Genomic DNA, 12,649 nt, shown 5'->3' on the forward strand with positions numbered 1-12,649 from the left:
GGAGAAGGGAGAAGGAGGACGCTCACTCTCGAGCGAGGGTGCCAGCTGCCCTTCAGTGTTCCTGTGAGGTGGCATCAGGGGATCCAGGGTGGAGAGCCACACCCTCATCCGAGGTCCCTTTTACTCAGTAACTGTCAGGTGGCCAGTGTAGCCCACTTCAGAGGAACTCCCCTTAACTTGAAATCAGGCATGGGGTGGGAGGAGGACAGGAAGGGGCCCTGTATTCCTGCTCCTGGAGGACAGCCTGCTTCAAACAAGGCAGTTCCCGTTTAACATTTTAAAAATCATATTACCACAGTTCCTGGAGCCTATAATACATGTTTTCTTGCTTTCTTTCCCTTCCCCTCAAGGTGCCTACCTTCTCTAGGACGAAGAGCTTACCCAAACTTTTTGATCACGAAGGGTGTCGAGGTGCCCTTATTCCCCGCTGGGCCAGCAGGCTGGAGGCTGTCTCCTTAGGGACACAGCTCCCTCTGCTGGCTCACCAGTCACAGCCTTCAGGATGCAGAACAGAGCCCTTCCCCCAGCAACATCAGCTTCAAATAATTGTCATCATAACCTGTGACTATCTGCTTCTCGTAGAGGACAAACGTCTGTTGATATGTAGCTTAATAGTGATAATATGGAGTATGGCAAAAGCGGGAGAGTCAGCCAGGGCCCGGTGCAGCAGTGACCTTTGGCGTGCTTCTTAATTTCCTTGAGCCTCACTCTTCTCTTTAAAGAGGATATAATGGATCCGTATATCATTCAGGGTACAGTGAGGAAAACAGAAATTATGGTACAGATGCTCCTCAGCTGATGGGTTTATCGGGATGCTCCACCTCCCGATAAACCCATTGAACATTGAACATATGCTATATAGGAATTCAACTTTCAATATTTTTGACTGGGTTTATCCCATATAACCCCATTGTAAGCTGAGGCGTGTCCTGAATGCTACTGCTTTTGCACCATCATAAAGTCGAAGAATCATAAGTGGGGCACTGTGTGTAGTTGTTTTTTTGTTTTGTTTTGTTTGTTTTTTTGAGACGGAGTCTCGCTCTGTTGCTAGGCTGGAGTACAGTGGTGCAATCTCGGCTCACGGCAACCTCCACCTCCTGGGTTCAAGCGATTCTCGTGGCTCAGCCTCCCGAGTAGCTAGGATTACAGGCATATGCCACCACACCCAGATAATTTTTGTATTTTTAGTGGAGATGGGATTTCACCATGTTGGCCAGGATGGTCTCAAATTCCTGACCTCAAGTGATCTGCCTGCCTTGGCCTTCCAAAGTGCTGGGATTACAGGTGTGAGCCACCGCACTGGGCCGTGTAGTTTATATAACAGACAGAATGGGTGGGAAACTGTTGAACATATGTTGGGGGACTGGAGAAACAAATGGGTATTTGGGGGTTACAGAGAACAACTACAGGAAGCCTGGATGACTTAGAGTGCAGTTTATGCCATGGGTGCAGAGGGGAAAGGAAGGAATGAGGTCCTGAGACAGTTTTTTCCTGTCCCAAAGGAGATAATAGTGACCCCCAATGGGCAAAAAGGAAGGCTCTGAAGGACTTACCTGGATCTGATAGGATGGGCCCGTGAGGGAGGCCTCACACTCTACCCCTCTTGAGGAGCTACGAGGGTGTGTATACAGATTGCTGTGCTCCTTACACAGTGTGTAAGAAGAGGAGCGACCTTACATTAGTTTGTTCTGACGCTGCTAATAAAGACATACCCAAGACTGGGTAAGGTATAAAGGAAAGAGGTTTAATGGACTCACAGTTCCACATGGCTGGGGAGGCCTTACAATCACGGCAGAAGGCGAATGAAGAGCAAAGTCACATCTTACATGGTGGCAGGCAAGAGAACTTGTGCAGGGGAACTCCCATTTATAAAACCATCAGATCTCATGAGACATATTAACTATCACGAGAAGAGAATGGGGGAAACCGTGATCCAATTATCTCCACCTGGCCCTGCCCTTGACACATGGGGATTATTACAATTCAAGGTTTGGGTGGGGACACAGAGCCAGACCACAGCAGAGCTACACGTCCATCTCAAAAGCTGGGAAGAGCCTCATTGGTGTCTAGCAGGACATGGACAGCACACTCAGACTGGGGAACTGAAAAGAATGTAATCAAGGGTCTATGTACCAAAGTGCAGGCAGGCCAGCAACAAGGGAGGGCTGGCCCAGCACTCTGAGATTAGTAAGAGCTGGAGCTGTTAACTACCACTCTTAGTTCCATCACATATTCCATGGTGTGAACAATACATAAGATTATTTCTGGTTTTATGCTATTATGGATCGTGTTGCTGTGAACATTAAATATTTATTTTACTAATCCCTTTCCTGAAAATCTTTTGTTATCACTATTGTCTACAGGATAAAACTTATTTGGCTGCATCCTATAGATTGCTAAATATTATTCCATTGTTTAGATGACGTACCACAGTCACTTTTTGTTTTTGTTTTTGTTTTTCTGAGACAGGGCCTCGCTCTGTCTCCCAGGCTGAAGAGCAGTGGCGTGATATGGTTCACTGCAGTTGCAACCTCCCCAGCTCAAACGATCCTCCCACCTCAGCCTCCTGAGCAACCGGGACCACAGCCAAGTGCCAATACACCTGCCTGATTTTTTTTTCTTTTTCTTTTTCTTTTTCCTTTTCTTTTTCTTTTTCTTTTTTTTTCTTTTTTCTTTTTTTTTTTTGAGATGGAGTCTCGCTCCGTCACCCAGGCTGGAGTGCAGTGGCGCGATCTCAGCTCACTACAAGCTCCACCTCCTGGGTTCCCACCATTCTCCTGCCTCAGCCTCCTGAGTAGCTGGGACTACAGGCGCCCACCACCACACCCAGCTAATTCTTTTGCATTTTTAGTAGAGACGGGGTTTCACCGTGTTAGCCACGATGGTCTCGATCTGACCTCGTGATCTGCCCACCTCGGCCTCCCAAAGTGCTGGGATTACAGGCGCGAGCCACCGTGCCCGGCCTTTTCTTTTTCTATAAAGACAGGGAAGGGAAGGACCTTCCTAGAACGTGGTGAGCTGTATAATGGCGAATGCAGGGGTTGTGACATGGGTGCCCTGCCAGCCCACTGTGGCCACCCAGCAGGCAGGAAGCTGGGGGAATAAATACTGTCCTCTCTCTTTTCCCTCCTTCTTGCCAGTACTAGAACAGCCAGGTTGCATAGAAAATACTTACGCTTAAAAAAAAAAAAAAAAAAAAAAATGCTTGTTGTTTTTCCGCAATTCAGATTGAATTGGGAGTCCTGGGTCTCTCTGGCAAGCCTAGCGAGTCCTCCTCATTGGCTGGACCCAGACAGAAGCCACAGCATGAGAGAACCTATAGGTGCAGCCAAATAAGTCACATTGAGTTTTATTCTACAGGCGATAGAGATAATCAAAGATTTTCAGGAAAGGGATTAATAAAATAAATACTTTATTATACTTTATGTAATATTCACAGCATCATTATTCATAATAGCATGAAACTGGAAATAATCCGATGTACTTAGAACCACAGCTACATGCAATAACATGAATTTTTTTGTTGTTTTTATTATTTATCAAGAAGGAAGAGACATTTTTTTTTAAAGATGGGATCTTGCTCTGTTGCCCGGTGATATGGGTTGGTTGTGTCCCCACCCAAAATCGCATCTAGAACTGTAATCCCCACAATCCCCACATGTCAAGGGCGGGACCAGGTGGAGGTAACTGGATCATGGGGGCGGTTTCCCCATGCTGTTCTAGTGAGAGTGAGTGAGTCTCACAAGATCTGATGGTTTTATAAGCATCTGGCATTTCCCTGCTGACTCTTATTCTCTCTCCTGCTGTCCTGGGAAGAGATGCCGTCCGCCATGGTTGTAAGTTTCCTGAGGCCTCCCTAGCCATGCGGAACTGTGAGTCAATTAAACTTCTTTTCTTTAAAAATTACTCAGTCTCTCTGGGCATGGTTGTTCACGCCTATAATACCAGAACGTTGGGAGGCCGAGGCGAGTGGGTCACCTGAGGTCAGGAGTTCGAGACCAGCCTGGCCAACATGGCGAAACCCCATCTCTACTAAAAATACAAAAATTAGCTGGGTGTGGTGGCTTACACCTGTAGTCCCAGCTACTCGGAAGGCTGACGCAGGAGAATGGCGTGAACCCAGGAGGCAGAGGTTGCAGTGAGCCGAGATCGTGCCACTGCACTCCATCCTGGGTGAGAGAGCAAGACTCTGTCTCAGGAAAAAACAAACAGAAAAACCACCAGAGTTCCATCCATAAGTTACCCAAACAAATCACCTTTTAGCAACAAACTGGATTTGTCTGCCTTGTTCTTTGGTATCTCTGCTCCGTCTGTGTTCGGGGGTCACTTTGAATATACAGTCGCCTTCATGGAACAGTTGTTTGTTTTTCATTAAAACACGAATGAAGTTAAAAAAGGGCCACACATGGACTAATGATGACAGTATGTTGCAATCCAAGGATTGTGATAAAACCAATTTTGTGCACCTGCAGTCCATTTTTTTTTAAGGGAAAAGGAGAGAAAGACTAGTGGCAATATGGATTCTATTTTGGAATGGGAAGAGAATAATGGCATGGCCAAGCGTGGTGCCTCATGCCTGTAATCTCAGCACTTTGGGAGGTGGAGGTGGGAGGAACACTTGAGGTCAGGAGTTCGAGACCGGCCTGGCCAACATGGTGGAACCCCGTCTCTACTAAAAATACAAAAATTAGCTAGGTGTGGTGACACGCGCCTGTAGTCCCAGTTACTCAGGAGGCTGAAGCAGGAGAATCACTCAAGCTCAGGAAATGGAGGTTGCAGTGAGCCAAGATTGCACCACTGCACTCCAGCCTGGGCAACAGAGTGAGACCCCTGTCACAGGAAAAAAAAAAAAAAAAAAAAGAAGAAGAAGAATGGCATGAAGAACCAGGAAAGAAAGGCATTCCAACAATCAGTGAAAATTATAGACCAGTAGACCAGGGTAGTAAAAGTAAAGATGGAGAGTGGACAGATTTATCTGACAAACGAGAGGGGACATGGGCAGGACTTTGTGATGAAATGAATGTAGAGAAGAAGGCAGATGGTGGAGATGGCTGGTATTTCTAGTTTGTGAGAATGATGTCTCATTCATCAATCTAGGGAATGCCTGGGCAGAATTTTGAGGGGGCTAAACAGCCCAGGGGGACTATTCAAAATTCAAGTATGGAGCTCAAGAAATGGAGAGAAAGGCCAGGCGTGGTGGCTCACGCCTGTAATCGCAGCACTTTGGGAGGCCGAGGCAGGCAGATTACAAGGTCAGGAGATCGAGACCATCCTGGCTAACACGGTGAAACCCTGTCTCTACTGAAAATACAAAAAAAAATTAGCTGGGCGTGGTGGCGGGTGCCTGTAGTTCCAGCTACTCGGGAGGCTGAGGCAGGAGAATGGTGTGAACCCGGGAGGTGGAGCTTGCAGTGAGCTGAGATGGTGCCACTGCACTCCAGCCTGGGCGACACAGGGAGACTTTGTCTCAAAAAAAAAAAAAAAATAATAATAATAATAATAATAATAAAAGAAATGGAGAGATAAAGACTAGAGAACAATTTGTGTGTAATACTGATATCCACTCTGTCCCTGTACCAGACCCTGGACCAAGCATATTATTCCACTGAATTTTTACAACAATCCTATGATGCCATTATATATGTGACAGAGGAGGAGACTGACTGACTAAAGAAACACTGAACAGTATTTCTTAAGCTGAAGGGTCCGGGTGAGATCAGAAACTCTTAGGTTTGTAATGGTGCCAGTTGGCAAGGTTACCCAATTTTTCTCTGGCAGTTCTTGACAGCCAGTGCAAAGGAGTGAACAACAACAACAACAACAACAACAAGAAACCCTAAAAACTAAGGTTAGGGATTTGTGGTAAAGGATAAGGAGGTGAGAAACCAAGGTAGCCAGTGAGAGTTTCTTTTTTTTTTTTTTTTGAGACAGAGTTTTGCTCTGTCACCCGGGCTGGAGTGCAGTGGCACGATCTTGGCTCACTGCAACCTCTGCTTCCCAGATTCAAGTGATTCTCCCCTTCTCAACCTCCCAAGTGGCTGGGATTACATGTATGCACCACCATGCCCAGTTAATTTTTGTATTTGTAGTAGAGATGGGGTTTCGCCATGTTGGTCAGGCTGATCCTAAACTCCTGACCTTGGGTGATCCACCCGCCTCAGCCTCTCGAAGTGCTGAGATTACAGGCGTGAGCCACTGTGCCCAGCCCAGTGAGATTTTCTTTTTTTTTTTCTTTTTTTTTGAGACGGAGTCTCGCTTAGTCGCCCAGGCTGGAGTGCAGTGGCCGCTCTCGGCTCACTGCAAGCTGCGCCTCCCGGGTTCATGCCATTCTCCTGTCTCAGCCTGTCAAGTAGCTGGGACTACAGGTGCCCGCCGCCATGCCCGGCTAATTTTTTGCATTTTTAGTAGAGACAGGGGTTCACCGTGTGAGCCAGGATGGTCTTGATCTCCTGACCTCGTGATCCGCCCGCCTCGGCCTCCCAAAGTGCTGGGATTACAGGCTTGAGCCACCGCGCAGGGTCGAGAGTTTTTTGACTGATGATGCTGTTAGGTTCCTGGTCTAACAGACTGAAATCAGAGAGCAGTTGAAGGACCATAGGAAGGAGCCCATTAAGACCTTCTAAGGATTTAGCAGATTTCCAGTCCCCAATCATCACAGACCACAGATGTGGGGATTCTGCTTGTCATGTAGATCAGAAATTTGTGATTTTTCTAAACCATTCAAAATGACTTGAATACTACAGCCTCTGACAGCAGAAGCTGAGACTGCTATAGGCTGTGCTTCCGACATGTCTATGACGCTCACTTTTCTTATTTAAAATTTAGACCCGCCTTTCGCCATTTGTGTTTTAGTTGCCTGAGTTTTTGAAAGGGGGGCCAGCATGAAGCATGGTATGACAGGAGTTAGTTTTCCCACCAATGCAGCCATGTTGACACTTCTCCTTTTTTTAGATTACTTTTAATTTTATCAGGTCTATGTATCTAGTTTAAAGAATCAAGTAGATCTACAGGGCTTTGTTAGCAGAACCAGAAATTCTTTTCCTGGAACCTCTTCCATTTCCTGTTTCCTGTTCCCTAGAGTAATCTACTCTCAACTATTTTTCTTTTCTTTTTTTTTTTGAGACGGGGTTCTAACTATGTTGCCCAGGCTGGAGCGCAGTGGCACGATCATGGCTCCCTGCAGCCTCAAACTCTTGGGCTCAAATGATCCTCCCACCTCAACCTCCTGAGTAGCTGGGACTACAGGCACATGCCATTGTGCCCAGCTAATTTTTTTTTTATTATTATTATCTGTAGAGACCAGGTCTCACTATGTTACTCAGGCTGGTCTTGAACTCCTGGGCTCAAGTAATACTCCAGCCTTGACCTCCCAAAGTGCTGGGATGATAGGCTTGAGCCATGCTGCCTGGCTACTACTCTCAACTCTTAACTGGATTTTTAGTGTACATCTTCCTATCTTTAAATAATTGCCACAACTTGATTTCTCAACCTTAGGTATTATTGACTTCCCATCATAAAAGGTAAGAATTTCTCTCTCATTCCTCATCTACCACACGAACTCACACTCCCTGTCCACCCATCCTCCAGTGTGTGCCACTTTACAATTTTGATTAGCTCAATGGTCCATGCGTGTTTTTTTTGTTTTTGTTTTTGAGACAAGAGTCTCACTCTGCCGCCCAGGATGGAGTGCAGTGGCATGATCTGGGCTCACTTCAACCTCCACTTCCCGAGTTCAAGAGATTCTCGTGCCTCAGTCTCCCGAGTAGCTGGGATTACAAGCGCCCACCACCATGCATGGCTAATTTTAGTATTTTTAGCAGAGACAGGTTTTTGCCATGTTGGCCAGGCTGGCCTCAAACTCCTGACCTCAAGTGATTGGCCTGCCCTGGCCTCATGTGTGTTATTGTGACTCTGTAAGTGCTATCCACAGCTGAGCCAAATAATGCAACATAATTACTTTTCCTTTCCTATATAACTTTCATCTTAAAGAGTTAGTAAACTTCGGCCGGGGGCGGTGGCTCACACCTGTAATCCCAGCACTTTGGGAGGCCAAGGCGGGCAGATCACAAGGTCAGGAGATCGAGACCATCCTGGTCAACACGGTGAAACCCCATCTCTACTTAAAAAAATACAAAAAATTAGCTGGGCGTGGTGGCGGGCGCCTGTAGTCTCAGCTACTCAGGAGGCTGAGGCAGGAGAATGGCGTGAACCTGGGAAGTGGAGCTTGCAGTGAGCTGAGATCCGGCCACTGCACTCCAGCCGGGGCGACGGAGCAAGACTCCGTCTCAAAAAAAAAAAAAAAAAAAAAAAAAGTCCGGGCGCAGTGGCTCACGCCTGTAATCCCAGCACTTTGGGAGGCCGAGGTGGGTGGATCACGAGCGAGACTCCGCCTCCAAAAAAAAAAACTCCAAGGGACCAAGAATAGCCAGGACACTTCTAAAGAAGAGCAAGAAGGAGACATACCCTACCAGGATGAGAACTTATTATGAAGCTATAGTTTGGTATTGGCACAGGCATAGACAAGTTGGCCAATGGACTAGAACAGAGTCCATAATAATAATAAACTCAGTATATATGAAACTCTGGTATCCCTCATGGCTATGAAGCTGTGCTGCTCAGACCTCCCTCCAAGAGAACCTGTTGCAAGGAGTGTAGTTAGTGGACAGCCTCCAAGTGCTGCGTCTTCATGTCCATGGCAGTATTCAGGTGACTACTCTCCCACAGCAGGCTCTCCCAGAACTGCTTTCAGCCAATGACTGATAATGTGGAGGTAACTGGAGCTAGAATCTGTGGGACTCCTCTAGGGGGCAGTCTTTGCTCTGGGCTCCCCACTGGGCTAGCCAGGGCTTTCTCAAAGCCACACCAAGTCTGAGACAATTCCCATTCAGCCCTCCTTCCTGCCTTCTCTCTTTTCACAGGTGTCCAACCTGACCTATGGGCATCCTGACTATTCCATTTCCCTCCTCCTTTCATTTCTTTACAAGATTTTCCTTCAGTCCATCTCTTACACATCTAATTTCTTGTGTTCTTCTTCTTAAAGGACTCAAATTGCACAATAACACAGGAAGCATGTTATATCAACTTAGTAGAGGGTGTTCCATAGAGCTTGAAAATAATGCTTATCCATATAGAAAAAATTTAAATTGGATCCCTACCCTACACATATGCAAAATTTAACTCCAGGTAGATTAATGACTCAAAATATCAAAGTTTTATTTTATTTTTTGAGACGGGGTCTCATTCTGTCACCCAGGCTGGAGGGCAGTGGTGTGATCTGGGCTCACTGCAACCTCCACCTCCCAGGTTCAAGCGATTCTCGTGCCTCAGTCTCCTGGGTAGCTGGGACTACAGGTGTGTGCCACCATGCCTGGCTAATTTTTATATTTTCAGTAGAGATGGAGTTTTGCCATGCTGGCCAGGCTGGTCTTGAACTCCTGATCACAAGTGATCCATCCACCTCAGCCTCCCAAAGTACTGGGATTACAGGTGTGAGCCACCACACCCAGCTCAAAGTTGCATTTTTTTATTTATATATTTTTTATCCTCCTGGGCTCCCTGAAAATATCAAAGTTTTAAAACTCTTAGTTTCTATGGATGAGTATATTTTATAATGTATAATTTAGACCTTGAGGTAGGGAAACATTTCTTAAACAAAGACACACATACACTCAAGATAAAGAGACCTGACCATTTTAAAATTAAAAGCTTTTGTTCATCAAAACCATTTTATTTTCTTTATTTATTTTGAGATGGAGTCTTGCTCTGTCACCCAGGCTGGAGTGCAGTGGAGCTATCTTGGCTCACTGTAACCTCTGCCTCCCAGGTTCAAGCAATTCTCCCACCTCAGCCACCCAAGTAGCTGGGATTACAGGCACATGCCACCACTCCTGGCTGAGTTTTGTAGAGACAGGGTTTCACCATATTGGCCAGGCTGGTCTTGAACTCCTGACCTCAGGTGATCCACCTGCCTCAGCCTCCCAAAGTGCTGGGATTACAGGTGTGAGCCACCATGCCTGGCATCAAAAGCATTTTAAAAAGAGAGGGACAAGTTACAAGCTAGGAGAAGATATTTGTAATATACATATGTAACAAAGAATTAGCATCAAAAATTCCTAAAAATCGAGAAAAGCACATATAACCTAATAGAAAAATAGGCAAAAGATATCAACGGGCATGTTTCAGAAGAGGAAACACATATGGTTAACAGAATATGAAGAGATGTTCAACTTTATTGATTAAGTAAAAATTAAGACCACATTGAGCTAATACTTCGATTGTCAGACTACAAAACTAAGTATTGAAGAAAATGTGGATCTGCTCACAGAGCCTCCTAAACGATGCTGATGGGAATACAAATTTTTGTATTCACTTTGGGAAAAACGTTTGACGTTACCCACCAAAATTGAGTGTTCATATACCCTGTTACCTGACAATTTCACTTTTAGGTATAGATCCGAATAGATCAAACAAAAGCTCTTGCACTCCCTGGTGGTCTAATGGCTGAGGGGTGAAAGGCTCTTCCACATCTATCACAGGAGACACGTACAAGAATGTTCACAGCTGGCCGGGCGCGGTGGCTCACGCCTGTAATCCCAGCACTTTGGGAGGCCGAGGTGGGTGGATCACCTGAGGTCAGGAGTTCGAGACCACCCTGGCCAACATGGTGAAACCTTGTCTCTACTAAAAATACAAAAATTAGCTGGGTGTGGTGATGGGCGCCTGTAATCCCAGCTACTCAGGAGGCTGAGGCAGGAGAATAGTTTGAATGCGGGAGGCGGAGGTTGCAGTGAGCTGAGATTGTACCACTGCACTCCAGCCTGGATGACAGAGCAAGACTCCATCTCAAAAATAAAAATAATAAAATAAAAAAAGAAAGAAAGGTTAAAGAGAAAAAGAATGTTCATAGCAGCATTATCCACAGTAGTAAAAACCTGGAAGCAACCCAAATATCCATTAATGAGAAATCAGACAAATGCAGTATATTTACACACTGGAATATCATATAATAGTCTAAATGAATGAATGATATCCATAAAATATGGCTGAATCTTATGTATGGTACATTAAGTGAAAAGCAGTCTCAAAAGATTACAAGGACATAATTTTTTCCTTTGTAATAGACTTTACTTTTTAGAGCAGTTTTAGGTTTATAGAAGAATTGTGCATGAAGTACAGAGTTCCCATGTGCCCTCTCCCCCGTTACAAACATGGTTTCCCCTGTTATTACCGTTTTATATTAGTGTTAACAAGTGTATCAATTGATAATTGATACATAGACTTCAGTTAATCATAATGTATCAATATTGGTTCATCAATTCCAACAAATGTACAACTGAGGAACCACTATTGATACATTATGATTAACTGAAGTCCATAGTTTACATTAGGACTCACTTTATGTGGCACAGTTCTATGGGTTTTGACAAATGAATAAGGTCATGTATCCACTGTTAGAGTCCCATAGTGAATAATTTCACTACCAGTAAAAATGCCCTGTGCTTCACCTAATCATCCCTCTCCTTCCCGGATCCCCTGGCAACCACTGAGTTTTGCCTTTTCCAGAGTGTCATATAGTTACAGTTGTAGAGTATACAGCCTTTTCCAACGGGCTTCTCTTGCGATATACATTTAACATTCCTCCATGTCTTTGTGTAGCTTGATAGCTGTATTAGTCTGTTTTCACAGTGCTGATAAAGACATATGCCAGACTGGGAAGAAAAAGAGGTTTAATCGCACTTAGAGCTCCACATGGCTGGGAAAGCCTCAGAATCATGGCAGCAGCAAGAGAAAATGAGGAAGATGCAAAAGCGGAAACCCCTGGTAAAACTATCAGATCCAGTGAGACTTATTCATTACCACATGAACAGTATGGGGGGACTGCCCCCATGATTCAAATTATCTCCCCCCCCAGGTCCCTCCCACAGCATGCGGTAATTATGAGAGAACAATTCAAGATGAGATCGGGTGTGGATACAGAGCCAAACCATATCAATAGCTCTTTTTAAAAAAATCATTAAACAATATTTCATTGCATGGATGTACCACCTTGTAGGACAGTTTATCCATTCACTTATATCAAGGACATTTTAGTTGTTTTCAATTTGGGATGATTACAAACAAAGCTGCTGTAAACATTTGTGGACAGGTTGTTTTCAGCTCATTTGGGTAAGTACCTAGGTATTATGTTTAGTTTTGTAAGGAACTGACAAACTGTCCTCCAAAGGGGCTATAACATTTTGCAGTCCTACCCACAAAGAATGACAGTTCCTGTTGCTTTACATACTCATCAGCACTTGGTGGTGTTAGTGCTTTGGATTTTAACCATAACAATTTCACTACCAGTAAACATGCCCATTTTAACCATTCTAGTGTGTAGTGGGCATATTCTTTTTATTAAGTTAAAAAACAACTCAAATATACATGTATATACATATGATTTTTAGGACTATATACATGTGGAATAAAACCTTGTAGAAGGAAACCAAGAAATAGTAAAGACAGGATTCAGAAAGATGGTTACCCCAAGCGAAGGCAGGAGTGTGTGTTAGTGTGTGTAGGAGGCATAGCATAGATACAGATATAAACTCGTGTCATTATAACTTTTGAGTGTGGTGGGTTTGTGGCTATAATTAAACTAAATTAATAAAGG

The sequence above is a fragment of the Macaca nemestrina genome, chromosome 9 (assembly GCF_043159975.1).
Source record: "Macaca nemestrina isolate mMacNem1 chromosome 9, mMacNem.hap1, whole genome shotgun sequence".
Taxonomy (NCBI): domain Eukaryota; kingdom Metazoa; phylum Chordata; class Mammalia; order Primates; family Cercopithecidae; genus Macaca; species Macaca nemestrina.